At 44.9% G+C, this 19,999-nt stretch overlaps 1 protein-coding gene across 3 annotated transcripts in view; it reads left to right on the top strand.

The window, feature by feature from the left end:
• Window positions 1–19,999, top strand: part of Cacna1e (calcium voltage-gated channel subunit alpha1 E) — a 301,352-nt gene that overhangs the window by 50,402 nt on the left and 230,951 nt on the right. The gene's annotated exons all lie outside the window — the stretch shown is intronic.

Raw genomic sequence — 19,999 nt, 5'->3', positions numbered from 1 at the left:
CTTGTGAATGAATTATTATTTTTTTTTGCATTTCCAATTAAATGTTGCTAGTGCATAGAAATGTTATTTTTTATTTGTTGATGTTTTACCCTGAAATCATGAAAAACCCTTCTATTAATTAGAATCATTTGTTTATACATTCTGCTAAATTGTGTACATAAATATTACATCAAATAAAAATAACTTGCACTCTATTTCTAATTAACTTACTACATATTTATTTTTCTTATTTTATTGCACTGGCCAGAACTTGTAGAAAGATGTTGAATAATGACAGTAATAGAGGCTGTCTTATCTTGTTCCTTGCTAAAAACCTCTCTATTAAGACAGATTGTAGTGTTATAGTGAAAAACACTTTTAAAAGAAATAAAGACTAACAGTTAAATTGATTTCAATAATAGCTCAATATTTTCATTTAACTCATAAACTCAAAGGTTTGGGAATTTCATTCTGTAGGGGATTAAACATAGAAATTATGAATGCTATTGAAAATTCAGTTAAAAAGTTTACCATTAATAATAAACTGACTTGGGCTGGGGATGTGGCTCAAGCTGTAGCACGCTTGCCTGGCATGCGTGGGGTGCTGGGTTTGATCCTCAGCACCACATAAAAATAAAATAAAGATGTGCCCACCGAAAAAACTAAAAAATAAATATGAAAAATCTCTCTCTCTCTCTCTCTCTCTCTCTCTCTCAAAAAATAATAAACTGACTTATTTGGGGAGTGATCATATTTTTGTAATTTGGTTGGAACATGTTCTTATTGTATAAACAGTTTTTCCCCCCATGGAACAAAAACCTGTGGAATGAGTTGTGATGGACCCAATTCATACACCCAGATTAGGTGTGGTGTTCTTTAAATTGAAATCTAGAACCCTTGGGCAAATAGGAACAGTGAAGAAATGGAGGCAAAGAAAATCCAGCCAGTCCATAAAAAGAAAGAAGGAAGAGAAAAGAAACAATTAGAAAGCAAGGCAGGTGGAGGATACCAGAGAGAAGTTGATCCTAACAATAGCAATCAGAACAGATGTAGATAGACTAAACTCCGTGTGCAAGAGACAGCGATTTTAACCATGCAGCTAAGTAAAATGACTCTGGAAAGTTGGAAATAGAGCAGGAGGTAAAAGATAGGTTCCACAAATGCCAAGGAGAGGGAGTGACCATAACAGTTTTCTCTTTCAAAAAAAAAGTCCAGGTGAGAGCATCAAGAGAGACAATGTGACTCTTTAATTCTGATAAAATCAGTCAAGAAGACTTAAAAACTATGCACCATCAGAATAAATGACTATTAAAAATGTAAGGGTTAATACTCAGGAGAAGAATTCCCAACTGGTTTTGAACAAAACCCAATGAAAATTTGGAGGTCTTTATAAAAAAAAGAGTTCAGTACCATTTTAGGCACTTGGGTTGATTTACAGAGCAGATCTTATAGGCTCAAATGATATAAAATCTGATGACAACGGATGGCAATGTCTGACGGTCCATGTCAGATGGTCTTGTTTATTCTTGTTTATTCACGTCCAGTCTCTTCACAAAACTTCTGTGTTCTGTTACTTTGTGGACTTATAAAAGTATTGGACACTTTTGATAAAACTTGTGTACTTAAAATTTCATGTTTGTGCATATATATAAAATATATACCTACTCCCCAACAGAGCTAATGCACCCCAACACAATATACATGATTTCTTCCCCATGTTCTGCCCACCCTATTCTCATCTTTTGTCCACTGTGGCTGATGACTTGTAATATCCACATGGTTATTTCTTTAAGGAAAACTTGTTTCCTCGCTCTCTGAAAACATTAGCATTTTCCCTTATTTATGATGTTCTAAAGTGTCACTAATATTGCCTTATATGACAGCTTTTACCTTTTTTTTAATGGCATCTTACTGTGGGAATGGGTCCCTATCAATCAGACTCATAGCTTTATTCAGTGTTGGAGTGTGCTTGTGAATTATTTCCTCCTCCCTTCAAATGTTTTCCCTTTATTTTGCTGATTCTTACTTCTAGCATTCATTTTTGATCATGTTGGAGCTCTGTGAATTTTTTGTTTCTAGTTTTTATACTTCTCTCTCTCTTTTTTTTCCTTGCTTTGTGTTGATTTCTGGCTCAGTTCTCTAATTCAACTATTTTGCCACTTCAATCTATTTAATCATTAAAAAATTTTTTCCAGTTATTATAAGTCTCACTCACACTAACTCTAGGTGATTTTAAAAAATGCTTGCCACATCCTCACGCTTTTCCCTCAGCTGTTAATTGTGTGTATTCATTCTCAGGGAGTCCAATCTCCTTGATTGACAAGTTTGTTTTCTCTTTGTGGCAGTGAGTAGGCCTTTGGTGGCTCTCGATTGTCTTGTCATCTTCTTTCTCCTGTATCTGCTCAGAGGAAAAAAGCCTGTGGCCGCGCGGAGACCTACGGAAGGGTGGCTCACTGGAACGGCCCACCGTCTGGGTGGGTCTCTCTCGGGCACAAACCATCTCTCTCACTCACCACCCAGGCCCCTTGCTGGACTGTGCACAGACTTCTTTATTGCTGCCTGGTCCGAGGAGGTAAAGAGGAGAGTGAGGAGGAGGGAGTTAAAGTGCTTGCTTGATCTGCCTCTTACCACAGCCAAGCTGTCACACGGGGGGTCACTCTCTGCAGACAGGAGCCCTCCTGGTATCACGCCCACATTCAGAGCAGTCCCGCTCTCCTCTGGGGGCTGGGGGTTCTTGATTATTTTTAAAAATAAGATTGCATCGACTTTCTGTCCTGAGGGGATTCATCCTGATGTCTAGTCTGTGGAGGATTTGCTTCTCGTTTTCCAGAAAGTGAAATGCTTTCTAGGACTTTTGGGGAAGGAGGAGTAGTTCACAGTGAGGAAGAGGTTGGGATGACTTCTAGTAATCTCCTTCAGCCTCAATTTTCTTATGGTGGAAATGGGATGATGATGATGATGGAGGTGGTGATGACGGTGATGGTGATAGTGGTGATATTTAGCTAATATTTGAAAGTACGGTATCTGTTCAGCACTGTTCCAAGTACTTTTCACTGTGAATTCATCTGATCATCTAACTTCTCAACAACACTATGATGTAAATTTTATTATTATCAACATTTTATAGTTGAAGAAACTGAGACATAGAGAAGTTAAGTAATTTACCCAGATAAATGCCCACCTACTTCCCAGGGTTAGTCTGAAGACTGTGGATCTGACATATGTAAAGTATTTACTTTGTGCCTGAGACTTAGTAAATCTGCAAAAGAGGGCAGCTGTTATTTTTCTCAGAACCTACAAAGAGCTGTCTGATTTTTATGGACTAATAAATATATCTTGAATGAATGAAAAGTCACCAAATAGTTACATTCTGCTTGGTCTATAGCGGATCTTGTACAAGTAGTTGGACAGGAGGCTCTGTCCTTGTGTTTTGAGATATTGACCACTTGATTCCTGCCGTACCAGTCAACATTTTAGATTGTTATATACTGAATTTTGGGTGCTTAAAACCACTTTGACATGTTCTGCTTTGTCATTTGATATGAGTGCAAATAGATTCGTTTACAAGGTTTTTAAAAGTCAGTGCTTTTTGATGCCTCATGTTCAGAGTGTTGAAAAAGATGTTAACTTCGGCTCTGAAGGAACTTAAAATTTAATTTCCATGTACGTTGGTCCTCTGTACCTCCCTGGGCTCTACATTCACTGATTCAACCAACCTTAGATGGAAAATATATGAAAAAATTGCATCTGTGCTGAACATGTAGAGACTATTTTTTGTCATTTTTCCCTAGACAATGAGGTATATTAACTATTTACATAGTATTTAGACTATAGTAGGTATCATAAGCAATGTAGAGATGATTTGAAGGATATAGGAGGATTGCATAGATTATCTGCAAATACCATTTATATAAGAGACTTGACTATTGATACACAGAATTTAGCATCTGTGGAGGGGGTCTTAGAATCAACCCCCTGTGGATACTGAGGGATTAATGCACATAGACATTACATGCACATTTATATATACTGCATGAGAAAAATATCCTTCATTTGTTGGTACAGTATTGAATACTAGTGTCCTGCATCATGCCCGGCACAGAGCAGATGTTCACTAAAGTACTGCTGATTAAATGCAGTCATTTTCCTGTGATGTATGTAAGTGTGCATCCATATGTAAATTAGAATGCTATCTCTGCCTTCCTAGGACCCATAATCTAATGGAAGAAAGAGATTTGTAAGATGTAATAAAAAATACATCACTAGAGTCATATTCTATAGACTATATCCTGGGAGCACAGAGGAAGGAGAAGGTGACTGTGTTTTGGGAAAACCTTAGAGGGGAAGTGATATTTATTAAGCTGAGTTTTGAAGATGGGCAAGGAGTCACCAGTCATTTTTAAAAGTAGAGGGTGTCACCTGATAACAAAGCAAACTGAAGAACAAAGTCCCCAAAAATCTATAAAGTGAAAATCCATTCAGTTTGGGTGCATGTAATATTCATCTGAAAGGCTTCTGTTGAATTAAAAAAAAAAATCTTGCAGGATGATAAGCACCACTTTACAAAAGACCATGTGACCACCTGATTCTAGTTTAAAGCCTATCAGTGGCTGGCTCAGTGTTTCCACACGATACAGTGCAAACTCTCTCCTGCCCTGGCCACAGGTAGTCTACCCTCTAGATCTCCTGGATTAGTCACAGTTCTGCATTTTGTGATCTTTTGCCTGCTGTTACACCATGCACCACCACCCTGGCTAATACCCTCCTGCAGAGTGGCTGGGAGTGTACTTCCTCCTCATTTCCTTCCACTTTCCCGTCCCCGTTGGCTAGGCCCTTCTGAACCTCATTCCTGTGGTGGACATAGTGTCTTCTACAACATAGGTTGCTCACCAGGACTTGAGTGGTTACATCGACCCAGACTCCTGTGTGCCTAGCACTTAGTAGTCAGTTTAACAGACGAATGTCTGAACAAACCCATGCATGAAAGGATAACCGACAAGAAAGGCTGAGAATCCAGGAAGACAGGCAGGTGATTTCAAGGATGGAGGTACCATGTCGATCTCATCCTTGTCCAGTGTGGTCCTCATGAGAGGAGGCACTTGTCACTCCCAGTCTTTCCCTTCTTTTTTGATGTGCTTTGGACATTACTGATACGTACATGAGCCCTCAATTCCATGGGTCCTGCAATTTCTGAATCCCATGAAAGCCTTCCTTGAATGAGTAAATGCAACCTGAGAAAACTCCGGGTTACCAGAAATCCCTTCCTAGAGCCACCACCTCTGAATATTGGTTATCAAGCCATTACATCACTGCGTGGATAGATTAAAACTCGCTCTTCTCCACAGAAGACAGACCTAGTCGAGACTTTACTCTCAGTAGCTTTTTGCAAAAGTGGTGTTCGGTGAAGTTGTATTCTTTTACATAAGATTTTAAGTTAAAATAGGACAAAGGTGAAGTGAGAACCAGGGTGTCTGATTTTAGATTGCCAGTCTTGCAACAAATAAAAATGTTGCCCATTTGGTCCTTTTCATCGCCGTTGACAGACAGATGCTTAATGAACACCTACTGTTGGGAGTGATGTCCTGTTACGTGCTGGTGACAATGAGCAGTTAGAGCCTTCAGAATGCGTATAATGAGGGAAATGGAGGATCTTCTCAAATTTCACACTAATGTCTCCTCGTTACTTTGTGAGTGGGTCGTAATTGCACACGTACACACGGTAAACACCAGAGGCCTTTAATTAGGTGGCTCGTCATCAAGAATTTCCCAAACTACCATCTCCAGACTCCTGGGTAAGGCTGATTCCCCATGCTTGCTACTTATATTTTTTTTTTTTGTCTGTGGCAAAATGGGATATTAGATAGTTTTATATATGGTAGATTTTATTTCTGTGTGCCTAGCTCTTAGTAGCCATTCACTAATGCTTGATGAATATTGAATGTGCTGAATGATTGGATGACAGATGGGAAATCGGGGTGGACTAGGAAGACAGGTGATCTGGGTTCAAAATAAGCTCTCCCAAAATATGGCATCTTGGCATATTGAATATTTTAAGTGGAGGGAGTCGGAGAGAGTGTGTGTATGAAGGACTTTTGATCTGCATCCGAAACAGGTCATAATACCTTCCGGTGAGACCTACCCTCCCTATCCCTGGAGGAAAGGAGCATCCTTATCTCCAGAGCTAGAAGAATGCTGAGCAGAGCATGAATGAGCAGGCGTTGAGATTACTACGTGTCCCTCCTCCCTTCCACCCGATCACATTCCCCCATTACTTCCCATTCTTCATCAAACCTGGTAGAAAGGCACTCAGGTTTAATCATTTCTTGGGGCTTTCATGAAGGCTCCTGTATTACATAAAACATCTTAAATCAATAAAATTGTTTGCTTTTTCCCCTGATAATCTGTCTTCTGTTACAGAACTTCAGCTGAGAAGTTAGAAGTTAGAAGGAGATATTCCCCCCACCACCACAAAGGCAAAATATTTCAAGAATGTTCTTAAAGTCCTAGGAATTTTAAAATGTAACAGATTTCTAGGTGAAAGTATATGTTCTATTTCAAAACCCCCAGCATTCTATTGCCATAATAATGGCATTTAAAGATATACCTGAAAAAGAGAGGGAGGGAGGTCCTAAGGACCAGGGTGAGAGGATCCTAGGCTGGAGGAGCTCTGAGTCTTCTGTATAATCCAGCAGGTGGACAATGAAGAAAGGAGGGGGCGGGCATGGTTTCCAGCTTAGGAGTAGCAGGATTGTCGAAAGCACCAACAGAAGGAAATTGATGCTCATCTCCCAGATTGGTTAAGAACAGCCTAATTAGCTAATGAACAGTTCCAGCCCTATGTTCTGAAAAGCTGTTTCTGGGCAAGCCGCAGTGCTCAGCACAGCTGCGAGCATGGACACGCTGCCTACCAGTGGGGGGACACACGCTGACTTCAGACCCGCGAAGCCTGGCCTTTTTGCACTTGACTTCCAAGAATTTCAGGAGAGCTTCTTTAGTCCACACAACGGGGAGGCGGCCAGGCACCATGGCCTGGACCCTGCAGCCAGATGGCCTGGGCTCCAGTTGCAACTGTGCACCTTACTTGCAGCGTGATCTTGCCTCCTGGTCTTGCTGTCCTCCACAGGCCTCGTCCTCCCCATACTGAGATTGGTCAGTGTGACCAAGAGAATGTGGCAGAGTGAGGGTGTGACATTGGAGGCGAGGTCATCGAAGTCATTGCCTCTTCTCTCTCACTTTCTGGGGTCACTTGCTGTGGGGGAGCTAGCCATAGGTTATGAGGACATGCAGGGAGTCCTGTGGAAGGACATGTGAGGGAGGGAGACTTCTGCCAATGCTGCATGAGTGAGGAAACCAGAATAGGCAAGTCCCCAGAGAGCTGCAGCAGTGTCCACAGCCCCACTGCACCTTCATGAGGGGTCCTGAGTGAAGGCCACCCAGGAAAGCCACAAAGCGACACATGCTGGTTGTCTTAAGCCACCAAGTTTCACCCTGCAACAAGAGATATCTAAAGCAAAAGACCTTTTAAAGAACTGGTTTAAAGGATATTGATAGTGGGCTTGATTTGACAATAGCACATCTGTCCTTTTAATTTCTTGATTAGATCTTTTGATGGACAGAATACTTTTTGTTTTAACTTTTTAAAATTTTTATTTGTTTTAATTAGTTATACACGACAGTAGAATGCATTTATGCCCTTTGATATATCATACATAGATGGGATATAACTTCTCATTTTTCTGAGTGTGCATGTTGTAGGACCATATTGGTCATGTAGACACATATATACATAAAGTAATAATGTCTGTCTTGTTCTACTATCCTTCCTATCCCCACATCTTCCCCCCTCCCCTCCCTTCACTTCCCTCTACCTAATCTAACTCTATTCTTCTTTAGTGTCCCCTGCACCCCCACCCCCACCCCTGCCATTGTGAATTAGCATCTGCATATTAGAGAAAACATTCAGCCTTTGGGTTTTTGGGATTGGCTTATTTTGCTTAGCATGATATTCTCCAATTCCATCCATTTACTGGCAAATGCCATGATTTCATTCTTCTTTAAAGCTGACTAATATTCCATTGAATATATATACCACATTTTCTTTATTCATTCATCTATTGAAGGACACCTAGGTTGGTTCCATAGTTTAGTTATTGTGAATTGAGCTACTATAAACATTGATGTGGCTGCATTACTATAGTATGCTGGTTTTAAGTCCTTTGGGTCTGAACCGAAAAGTGGGATAGCTGGGTGAACAGAATACTTTTAAAATAATGTTTCCCAAAGTAACTTCTGAGGAACCCTAGTTCTACAGGATGCTACAGTTTGAAGCTTATAGAAGTAGGGGAATTGCTGCACACAAGTTACGTTGGTTGCTCATAAGCATTTCAAAGAATCTGGGGGAAAAAAAGGTTGCAAAATGGTTAAGAAAGAAAAAAGATCTGAGAAGTCTAGAGTAAAGGTTTTTGTTGATTTGGTTAGCCCCATGTTTCCCAAACTTATATTACCAAGGAATTTCTTTATGAAATTGCTCTCAGTGAAGTACCAGGGAACACTTTGTAAGAAACACTGTTCTACAGCACTGATTCCCTGGCTTAAACCTGACTCAGAGTCACCTGGGGCGTTTATTGGAGCACAGATAGCTGGGCCACACTCCCAGAAGTTCTGATGCAGGAGATGAAGGGGTGAGAATTTGCATTTCCAGTAAGAGCCCTGGTGATCCTGATGTTGCTGGTGTGTGTGTGTGTGTGTGTGTGTGTGTGTGTGTGTACCGTGCTTTAAGGAGCAATATCCACTAGGGTTCCAGGCTCCTTAGTAAAAGCTTTAAAAAATGAGTGTGCAAATGTCTGATAAGCACATGAAAAGATGCTCAACATCTGTTAAGGACTGAATGCTTGTGACACTGACCAAAATTCATACATGGAAACTCTAGTCCCTAATATGATCCTAATTTGGAAATGAGGCCTTTGAGAGGTAAGCGGTCAGGAGGATGGAGTCCTCATGATGGAGTTAATGCCCTCAAGAAGAGACAGGACAGTGTTTGCTTCCTCACCCAAAACTTTCGCTGTGTCAGGACGTAGCGAAAGGTCCTCTGCAAACTAAGAAGAGGATGCTCGCTGAGAATCTAATTGGCCAGCACCTTGATCTTGAACTTCTTGTCTTCCAGAATTGATTTCTCTCATGTAAGCCATGTAGGATGTGCTATTTGTTCCCACAGCCAAAACTAAGACAGCATTCTTACCATTAGGAAAGTGCAAATAAAAGCCACAGTGAGATATTATCACACACTTATTAGGATGGTAAAAAAAAAAAAAAGTTGTACAATAACAAGTGGGAGACAGGAATGTGGTGAAGTTGGGATCCTCAAACATTGTTGCTGGAAATATAAGATAATGTGGTCTTTTTTTTAAAAAAAATAGTTTGTGTTAGTTTCTTAAAAGTTAAAAATAAAGCTACTGGATGACCGGGCTATTTCACTCCTAGACATATGCTTAAGAGAAATGAAAATATATGTCCATACAAAAACTTGTCCAAATGCCCATAAACAGCATTATTCAGAATAACCAAGCAGCAGCAGTGACCACCTAAGTATCTATTAGCTGATAAAGGAATAAATAGACTTGGTCAACCAAGTGAAATACTAGTCAACGATGAAAAGGCATGCAGTGCTAGCATATTGCCATGACATGGGTGAACCTTGAAAACATTATGTTAAGGGGAAAAAGTCCTTCACAACGGGCCATGTATTTCATGATGCTATTTATATGGAAAAGTTCAAAATAGGAAGATCCATAGAGAGGGAGAAGAGAGAGGTTCTGAGAGGCTGGGGAAGTGGGCTGGGGAGCTCTATTGGGAAAGTACATAAACATGCATGGGGCTGACCTAATGGACTCCAGGCACAGTTCCCTAGGAAGGAGGGGATGGAAACTAGTGCTGGGGTGGAGCCTTAGCTGTCTCTGAAGGGTCCATGGTTTTAACATGGTTTTGGAGGTTTCTTTTGGAAGTGGTAAAATTAGATAGTGGGGATGGTTGCACAACCCTGAATAGGCTAGAAACCACTGGAATTGTACGAGCCTGGAGGTTGATTTTGTGCTCATTATAACTCAGCAAATCCACTATGAAAAAATAAGGCATACAGCTTCTAAGGACAGCAACACAAATACAAATACCAGTTACAGTACATTTGTGACTGTTTACTCTACAGAGTGCCACCGACTGGGTACCAATGGTGGCAGTGGTGGGCTGGTTCAAACTGGAGTTTAGATTTGGAGGGCCTGTGAGCTCTCTTCTCTCTCTGCTTCCCTACTGTGAAGATAAGAGAAGTTTGTTGTTGTTCTGTGTGTCGCTGAGCGAGCCGTGGGGACGTGATGGAGAAGCGGGCTGCCCCTAGACAGTTTGGTAATTGAAGAGATCCACAAACCCTGCTTCAGATCTGTCAGATACCTGGGGCAGCAAATGACAGGTAGCAATTTAAAGGGCCACCACTCCTAGGGTTTGGTCCTTTGCTTTGGTCATTGTGGTGGATTTGCATTTTAAGATGGCTTAAAGGCCTAAGCGGGCACGGAGGTTCTCAAAAGCTTTGTGTGGGTCGACGTCACCTGGGGTCCTCGAGGACATTGAGCTGGGCATCGTGGTGTATGACTGTAATTGCACACCTGGAATCCCAGCCACTGTAGAAGTTGGGGCAGGAGGATCACGAATTCAAGGTCAGCCTTGGCAACTTAGTGAGACCCTGTCCCTAAATAAATAAATCAATAGGTCCAGGGATGTAGCTCACTGGTAGAGCACCTGTGGGTTCAGTCCCCAGCATGAGGTAGGGAAGAGGGAAAAGCTGTCCTTGCCCCAGAGGGTCAGGAATCTGCTTATTCAGTCGATTGCCCAGGTAATTCTGATGCAGGTGGCTCATGGCCACGGTGAAAACAGGCAAGGTAGAAAAATGTCCAGCTCTACTGGGAAAGTACATGAATATGCATGGGGCTGACCTAATGGACTCCAGGACACAGTTCCCTAGGAAGGAGGGGATGGAAACTAGTGTTGGGTAGAGCCTAAGCTGTCTCTGAAGTGTCCATGGTTTTAACAAATAGCTTGAAACAAACAACAGAAAGTGCCAACCCCGTAATAGAGAGCACCATGTTCCTGTGTCTTTGCCTTATTCTTTCAGTATCTACATGATTTCATGAGAACATAAAAGTGTCCTGTAATCTTTGGGACCGGAGATGATAGGTGTGCCTTGGGGACCAACCAAGTGGAAAGGGGAGTGCTCCAGCTGCTGGTGTCCCAGTCCCTGGGGACCTTGGTGGTGCTCTCAGCTTGGGGGCCCACCTGGGCTGACTCCCTACTCTTCTCCACCTGTGGTCCTTCTGCACATGAGGGGTCTGTCCTCCAATGCTCCGGGCTCCCTGCTGGCTGCCCATTAGGGCAGGACACACACACTCAGCAGGAGAGAACTTCCCCTGAGAGAACAGGAGGAGGGAGGAATAGCAAACCAAAGTGCTCTGCCCACTGGGGGACTTCCGCTTGGGGAATTTGGGTGAGTTCCTGATTTGGACCACAGTCCTTACCACCTGCCTTCCTTTGTCCTCAGGACCCCCTGCCTTTCCCTCCTGCCTCCAGGGGAGGGGGCCTTTGTTTCTTGACCCAGGGCTGTTTCCCAGGACCACAGTCCAGTTGCTTTCTTGACTGCTCCTTCACAGGTGTTCTCTCCTTGGTCCCTGTTACAGGCCGCTGTGCAGGGGATGAAGGGAAGGTTCTGAGCCTGCAGGACCTTCTTGTGGTGTGGGAGGGGGGTGGGGGTGCAGGATGCCAGGAAGGCCAGCCTGAGCAGGGAGGTGATGGGGCAGGTGGCAGGAAGCAGCAGCTGGCCATGAGGGTTTTGTAAAGGGAAAACACATCAGCAGAGGAAGGCTTGGCTGGAGGGAGCCACTCGCCCAGTCGTCAAGTGGCCTGGGGTGTCTGGGAGACTGGCCACTGTGGGCAGTCCTGGAGGGGAGGGAGCCTGGCAGACAGCTGTGGCCTGGACTTAGGTTCCCTGGGCTCTTACCAGCTTCCTCCTTCCCTCAACCTTGGTTCTACTGCTGGGAGGGGGAGGGATGGGGGAGGGGGGAGGAGGGGTGGGAGGGGTGTCCTCCGTGGAGGGTGTGTGTGTGTGTGTGTGTGGAAGATGCTGCCAGACCCCGCCTACCGTCCCTCGCTTTCCTGGGCCCTTGGCCTCCCACTTACCCCCACAGGGCTCGCGCTTTCTCTTTTCTCTCCTGCATTGTCACCCCATCCCAGATCTGCTGTGTGGTCTTCTGTTTGATGGCTTTTAAAGTTTCTAAAGTTACACGAGGGACCTTGGCAAGGGGAGAAGGGGGTTTTCCCTAGATAACCGCAGGCCACCATTCTGCCCACCTCTGGTACTAGCCACTGCGCGTGGCCTGCGGTTACACCTGTTCTCTCATTTTTGCTGAGGGTCCTTGGAGACGGTGCGCAGCCCCAGCTCCTGCTCTGCCTCTTCGTGACCACTGTCCATATCTGCGAACACAAGATGCTCAGGGCATAAGCACTGGGCCGTTTCCCACCCTGGGATTTGGGGTGTGGGCCCAGGGTCAGCAGGGGCAAGGTGGGGACTCACGGATCCCCTGAGTTCTGAATACCTGGCACTTTTCTGAGGCCTGCCTTTTTTGAAAACGAGCGATCTGATCTTCCTTTCAGCGTCCTGGCCACCCACACGCAGCCTCATCACCTCGTAGCTTGACCTCTCAGTTGGCTTCTGGCCTTGGCTTCCCAGTTTCAGTCCATTGACAGTCATGAGAATGTCCCTGAAGTCCCTTCTCCAGTGGGACACCTTCCCATCTGATGGCTTCCTTTGCCTGGCCTCCATCTGCCGCCTTCTGAGTGGCCTTCAGCACCCTCGCAGTGGTGGCGCTGCCCTTACGATGGCGGTCTCCACCCCTGCCCTGGACTCTGCTCCCCTCTGTACTCTGTCACACCCCTGCTCATGATCTGCCTCCTCTGAGAGCCCTTCCCTTCTCCCTTCTTGCTCATTTCCTGTGCATCCTTCCCGTCTCTTCCTCTCCAAGCCTTGCACTGTGACATCAGACAGTCCTCTTGCATCCAGAGCCACCGTTCATTGGAACTGGAAGGGGCTTTGGAGATTCTTGAGTCCAGCTTCTCTCCAGAGGCCCAGAGAGGGGGAGGAACCTGCCTGTGACTACCCAGCGGGTCATTCCAGCACCAGGCCTCTCATTCCTCATGCAGGGTGCTTAGAAAATGTCACCACGTGCTACCTGAAGATGGGAGGAAGTGTCCTCGCCCACAGCTAACTGGGATGTTGTCATCCCTAGCAGCCGAAATGCAGAGCCAGTAAACAACAGTGTTTGTGGAGGGCTTCTTATTCATCGCCTCTGCCACAGATTAGCACTTTATTATAGCCTGTTCTCATTCCTCTTGTCGGTTCCACACATGAGCCCTTTATTACATCAGAATATAACACTGTCTTGTTTGCTAATTATTTCATGCATGGGAGTCAAAACTGTTCTAAATTGTTTTTCTGTTGTTTTTCTTGTTGTTTTTCTTGTTGTAAGCCACAGCATCTCGCACAGTTCCAGGCTTGGAGTGGAGCTCACTATCTACTTGCTAATTCACTGTGTTTCAAGGACAGTTCTAGGCAGGGCTCACATAGGAGTCTTAGTTAAGATGAAGCCCTGCCCACCCACACCATTGTGGGCTCTGCCTTCCTTCTTGATCTGAGTCTTTCCAGAGCTACCTGGTTAGAGCCCCTTTGTTCTCAGAACACTTAGTACCTTTATTGTTGCTCATATCATATGGACAATTATGTACAGATCCTGTCCCCTCCTAGATTCTGAGTTTCTGGGGACACTAAGAAATCTTTCTTGGTATGGTTCATGGTTTGCTTTGGCCACACAGTGCTTTGCATTTGGTTGTTTAATACCAGGTCATTGGATTGAATATTATAAGTAATGACACAGTTAACACCGTCTTATCCGCATGTGGTCTATCTGCACAACCGAGGGCCTCCTTCTATACTGTGGCCAAACCCCAGCCTGGGACTCAGGCCAGGCTGGGAGGGTTTGGGATGATTTCCAGATGAGCAGAGATAGTTCTGTGTCTCTGAGTATCTCTCTAACTGCATCTCAAAGCCAAATATGCAATAAATTACTTTGGTCGTATCCATCATGTTTGGTTGGCTAAGCCACTTCCTCCATCAGCCCAGATAATAAAGAGATGACATTTTTATTGTTTACTCTGTGGCACAGAGAATAAAGCAAGTCCCAGTTCACAAGGCACAGCAACATTTTCTAAGCACATAGGGTAAAACCGCCTGGGAAGGACAGGCATGTCTTAGAGGAACAGAAAGGAAAAACCAGATGTGAAGAAGAATCATTTTTCATTAATCTCAGCCTCTGAGAGCTGAAAAGTCTAACTGCATTTTATAAATAAAGAATCTGAGGCCCGAGAAAGGAAAGCAGCCCCAAGTCATAGAGCTGGAAGGAGTGTGTTCTGGATAAGCACTCGGCTCCTGGACGGCTTTTCCTAATACTACAGCCCCACTAAGTTCTCAGGGGAGCTGTTTCTCAATGGGATTGTCAAGCAGAGCGTTGAGGGCATTAAGGTGCAAAGGGAGGTAGATGGATCAGAATGGGGTGGAAAGAATCATGGGGGGGCACTGGAGAGATAAGGGGCAGGAAGGGCTGAAGAGAGAGAGGGCTGAGGGTCATTGGCTTCTGACTCTGGAGACCAGTCCTGTTTGGAAAGAGCAATAAGTCGATTAGGAAGGCCAAGGTCATGCTGTGAGTCAGGTGGGGAGCTGTAGACACCTCAGCTCACCTCTTGGACATTCCTTATCTCTTACCCTTATAATGATATCACCTCAAGCTTTCAGAGCTTTCTGGGAGCTTCTGGAGAGTGAATCTGTCCAAAGGGAGAATATGGAAGAGAGGAGTTACCCTTGGGTTCCTGCCAGGCTTTCAGGAACCAGGGCGATGGCAGGCTTCTGCAGAAGGAGTTCAGGGGGTGTGGGGGCTGGGAAAGAAAACCGCAGAGAGGGAACACAGTTAGAGCTCGGTGCACCTGGTACCAGATCTAGCTAAATCAGCTGGCAGGAACGTGAGGGTCTTAGGTGTCATGATAACATGTTTAGATTTTATCATAAAGGCAACAGGGGTATCTTTAGGTTTAAAGAGGGAGAGTAATAGAATCCTTGGCCGCTGGACCTCCCAACTCCCACAGGCTGGGACTCTTACTCTGGTGCATGAGGCTCTGTTGGCAGAAGGGGGTCTAGGGAAGAAAGGGGTGAGGCTGGAGCTGGAAGGACCAGTTAGGAGACTGCCTCTTACATTTATTTTAATATTTTTTTTAGTTGTAGTTGGACACAATACCTTTATTTTATTTATTTGGTGCTGAGGATCATACCCAGTGCCTCGCACGTGCTGGGTGAGTGCTCTACTGCTGAGCCACAACCCCAGCCCTGTCTCTTACATTTTTGCTGTATATATATATATATAAATGAAGCTTGGGACCAAGGAATAGGAGACAGGTGTAGGAGATACTTAGGGATCTTTAAACTGGGTGTTGAGGGCAAGGGAAGAATCAAACCTGAGGCTCAGGACAGGGGCCTGGTACTCTGCATGGTGAGGAGCAGGCCATGGTGGGGAAGGCATGAGGATGATTCTGGCTTTGTGAGTTGGCCGGGCCTTTCAGATCCCTGGGTAAGTGCTCTGCTGGGAAGGCGGGGGCTCAGGGCAGGGGCTGTGCGGCCTCTGGGATTCATCATTGTGTGGTGGGTAGTTAAAACCCAGACATCAGTCAGATTGCCCCAGGAGAGTGGGCTAAGGAAGAGAGAAGAGGCCAAGGACAGGCCCCAGGGGATCCCTGCTCAATGGGATGTGGAAAAGATGGTGACCTGGGATGGAGGCTGACAGGGAGCCGCCGAGAGGGAGGAGGTGGTGGAGACCATTAGCAGGGAAATGAAAGGAGAAAGAGTAGACAGAAGAGGGGAACAGTTACCAGGGTCAAATGTGAGGGGAAAGCTCATTGCTGGCATTTGTCTGAGAAATCTTGACCTTTTCCTATTCCCTTGCTGGAAATAAATGCTTTTTTTTTTTTTTTTTTTTTTTTTTTTTTTTTGGTAACAGGCAGCAACATACAGGGAATGGAATCGTTATTGCTCTGTGTCTTAAGAGTCCATTCCTAACGTCCCTTCTTGTTCCGGGGTTTTGTCAATTGGCATGGAAATGATCATCCTTGGGCAGTTCCCACTTAGGCAGAGAAGGGACCCGTCGTGAGGAATCCGTGCCTTCATTTTAGCAAGACTCTCAGAGCTCCTTGGAAGGCAAGCTTTATTTCTACAAAAATAGAAAGTAGTATTATTATTACATCTTCGTGCTGTGTCAGAGCCAAAACCCTAGACTCCTCAATATCGTATTTATTTTTCTTTTGGAGGGGTGGGGAAGAATGGGACATTTAGGTTGCTAAGTGATTGTGCTTCTAAAAATAATGAGATTCCCCAGTGGCTCCTTCTCCTGTTGTGTTGGTTAGAGTAAGAGGATGCCAAGGTCAGGTCCTGGATGAAGAGACCGGCCATGTCTTCAGGTGGCCTCAGAGCATCCTGTCAGGGAAGGATCTTCCTAACTGCATCCCCTTAAGGCCCACTAGTTTGAGAAATTGCAGGAAAATCTGGGCCTCCCCCCTGCTTGAATCAAGAGCCTTGCTGAGGCAGGCAGGCCTGGTGGTTGCTATGGTGATGGTGGGTGGTTGGGGGAGGTAGTGATGCAGCATTTGTCCTGTGTGACTGAGGTCCCCAATGCAGGCTGCTTGGAGCTGGGGCTCCTGATGCTCTTAGCAGTTCTTTTAGGATTCCAGAGAGTCACTTGCTGCAGTGTTGAAATCTTCAGACTGCAAACCGGCTCAACCAGCTGAACTTTCAGCATTGATATCCGTCTTGCAGGCCCTGGGAGGTGTTCACGGAATTAGGTGCTCTGCATGGATCTTGGTGGGGGAAGGGGTGTGTGGAAGAGAGCTCTGTGCCAGGGGAAAGGGGTTGGGATGGTAGACTGAGGACTGAAGAATGCCTGCACGATTATCCAGTTCATCGACATCCCTGATGGCGGGACACAGAGCCCCGGGCTCATCACACCATTCCATTGTTGGATTGGGTCCGAGGTTTCTCTCCCTCCCTTTGGCAAAATCTAGCCCCTGTGATTTGATCTGCAGGTTCGCATTATGCAGAATAGCCTTTCATCCGAGTGACATTTACTTGTTAGCAACCAAAGCATTCATACTTTTCTCAGTTTCTTCTCACCTGACATTTCAAGATACCTTGCCATGCCTCCAACCCCCAAGTTTCTCAATATTACTCTTAAAATATGACACCCAGATGGAGCACAGTGCTCTAACTGGTCTAAGTAATGTAAAGTACTTTAGGATTGATGCCACTACAGGTTTGTGAACAGTTGGAGTTATTTGTAGTCCCCTGATCACACCATTGGCTGATAGGAAGCCCGTCATTATCTATTATTACCACATCTTCTACATATGAATGGCTGACTCTGTCCTCTACCTTTGTACTTTTTTGCTGTTATCATTTAAGTTTTTGATAAATATGTTGAAATTGACAGAAATAATGACAGATCACAGTGGCACAACTCTAAAGGCCTCCCTGCAGGTTGAAATCATAGCATAATAATATTAATAATGACAGTTTGTTGCTTAGCTATCAATCACTGATCTTCTGAGACGGTAGCTATCATTATCATTATTTGACTGATGGGAAAGTGGAACCATAGAGGGGTTGGGTAAGTTTTACAAGGTCATACAGGCTCCAAATAGCAAAGTCAGTATTTGAATTCAATGTTTTATTAAGAAAATTTGGGGAACATTTTTCAAATGACAGAAACTCACTATTGTTGTGATGATACATAGTGTAAGCAATCTTGTCGAGGGGCTTGCTGAAATCCCGAGAAGCCAAATCTTTACTATTTTCTGATGGATTCATCCAATAATCCTGTTTTTAAAAGAAACAAGATTAGCTTGGATCAGTTTATTGTGAGCAACCCCCATGCCTAATTCCTGATCATGAGAAGCAATGATAGTAGTGATAGTGACAGTCCCCACATCACTAACTCTGCATTGTGCTGGGCCCTGAGTGAGCTAAGCTTGTCCTGTGCATTACTTAATCATCTTGCTTGCTCATTGCTCCCAAACTCTGCAGCAATGTACTGCTGAACTCTTCCGAGATTGACAGTGAGCTCACTGGTTATCGTTCTAGAATCTTCATTCTGGAAATCAAGACATTTGCTGTGGTTTCCAAGGCCTCTGTTTTTAATCCCATTTCTCACAAGCTGCCAGTCTGAATGTTCTGGCAGTGTTGGGTCTAAATGAGCATTGAACTCGGGAGCTGGAGACTGGTTTCAAGTCTGTGGCTTTTATCTGTAAGACTAACTGCAAATCATTCAACCTTCTTGAGCTTTGGATTCTTCCTCTTTAATGGGGCACAACAATCCCTCTGCAGAACATTTCTAAGCCTAGTGAATGCTCGCTCATATGGGAGGATGTTTACAGAAAAGTGCTTCTCAGACTTCAAAGTTCTAATGTGTTTAAGCCATTGTTATTAGTAAAAATGGCTAGGTACTTTTCTTTAGATTGTCTCTGACCTGGGTTTCACCTTTGACTTAGCAGAATTGGTCCTACCTTTTTAGTTATTTTTTAAATTTACAGTATTCTCAGAGGAGTGGCTGAATATTGGTTGCTAGAGGCTGAAATGGGTGCCCTTCAGTGTCCTCCCTACTGAATCGTGCTGGGAAGCAAGATGGGGACTCACAGACTCAAGAGAAAGGGGAATTCTTTTAGAGTTCCCTCAGCCAGAGCACACCTTCCTGGCCACCCCCAGTCAGCAGAAATCTCAAAGAAGCAGGCCACATTAATTCTGGGGGGAAGGGACAATTGTTGTTGTTTTTTTTTTTTTTCCTTTTCCTTCTACCCTGCTCAGCCTCAGCAGGCTACCCTGGTGCCAGGACCTACCCTCTTCCGTTCCTAATCTGGGCTTTTGGAAGACATGGTCCACTAGACTGTAAACTCTATGGAGCTGGGAAATAGGAAATATTTTCATTAATATAACATCAGCATCTGTGCCTGCGGGAATGCATGAGCAGAGAAATGAAAGGGAGGAATCTTTTCCACTCCAGCTGTGGCTCCTGCCAGCCTGGGCAGCGTATACCCTTCTTAAGCTTTGTGAGGAGGAAAGAAGTTCAGAAAAGCTCCTCCCGTCTTTAGTTCTGGAGCTCTGTCTGAAGACACTAGACACTGCTGTTCTGAGACTGATGGAGACATGGCCTAGACTAGCAAATGGTTTGGGAGTGGCATGTGAGCTTTGGTTCTCCAGCTACTGAAACCAGCTCTGGGTTGCCAGTTGTGACCCAGGGTCCTCCTTCACCCCAAGGACATGGACAAAGTGATAGGCCCTGTGGTGTAAGGATGCAGCACAGGCTTTCTGGTGTATGTGGTTACATACAGAGGACTCCAGGGTGTCTTTGTCCCAGATGCCTGAAGCGTGGCATTGACACCCCTTGTCCTCCTGGGTGGAAGGGGTTCAGTGTACCTTGATGCAGGGTTCTGACCCAGGACAGTGTATTTATTCTCCTACATTTTCATTCCATAGTGTCCCTGAGAGGTACCCTTGCTTCTTTTGTCCCTACAGCAGCGATAAATAAAGAAGTGAAGTTTCAGGCTGTGTTCACTATTGCAGAAGCTCTTAAGTGAGGAAAGGGACTTGGAGGACCCCCATCGGTGGAGCAGGCTGGTTCATTGCCCCTGGATAGCTCATCCCCACTGGCACCTCATGGCCCTTCTTGCCATTATCCCTGCAGGGCCCGCTTCCCCAAAGAAGGGCCACCCTGAATGAGGATCTGCTTCCTGGAGTGTTTTTGCTTGGAGGCTGGATGTCCTCGGGTTACATGTTGGGGCTGGCATGAGGGCACTTGTGGTGGCGGGGCAGGGGGGACAACTGTGGTCATATTGAGGTGAT

The sequence above is a fragment of the Urocitellus parryii genome, chromosome 9, assembly GCF_045843805.1.
Source record: "Urocitellus parryii isolate mUroPar1 chromosome 9, mUroPar1.hap1, whole genome shotgun sequence".
Classification (NCBI taxonomy): Eukaryota; Metazoa; Chordata; class Mammalia; order Rodentia; family Sciuridae; genus Urocitellus; species Urocitellus parryii.
The sequence above is the reverse complement of the archived record's forward strand: the minus strand, read 5'-3'. Positions and strand labels throughout refer to the sequence as shown.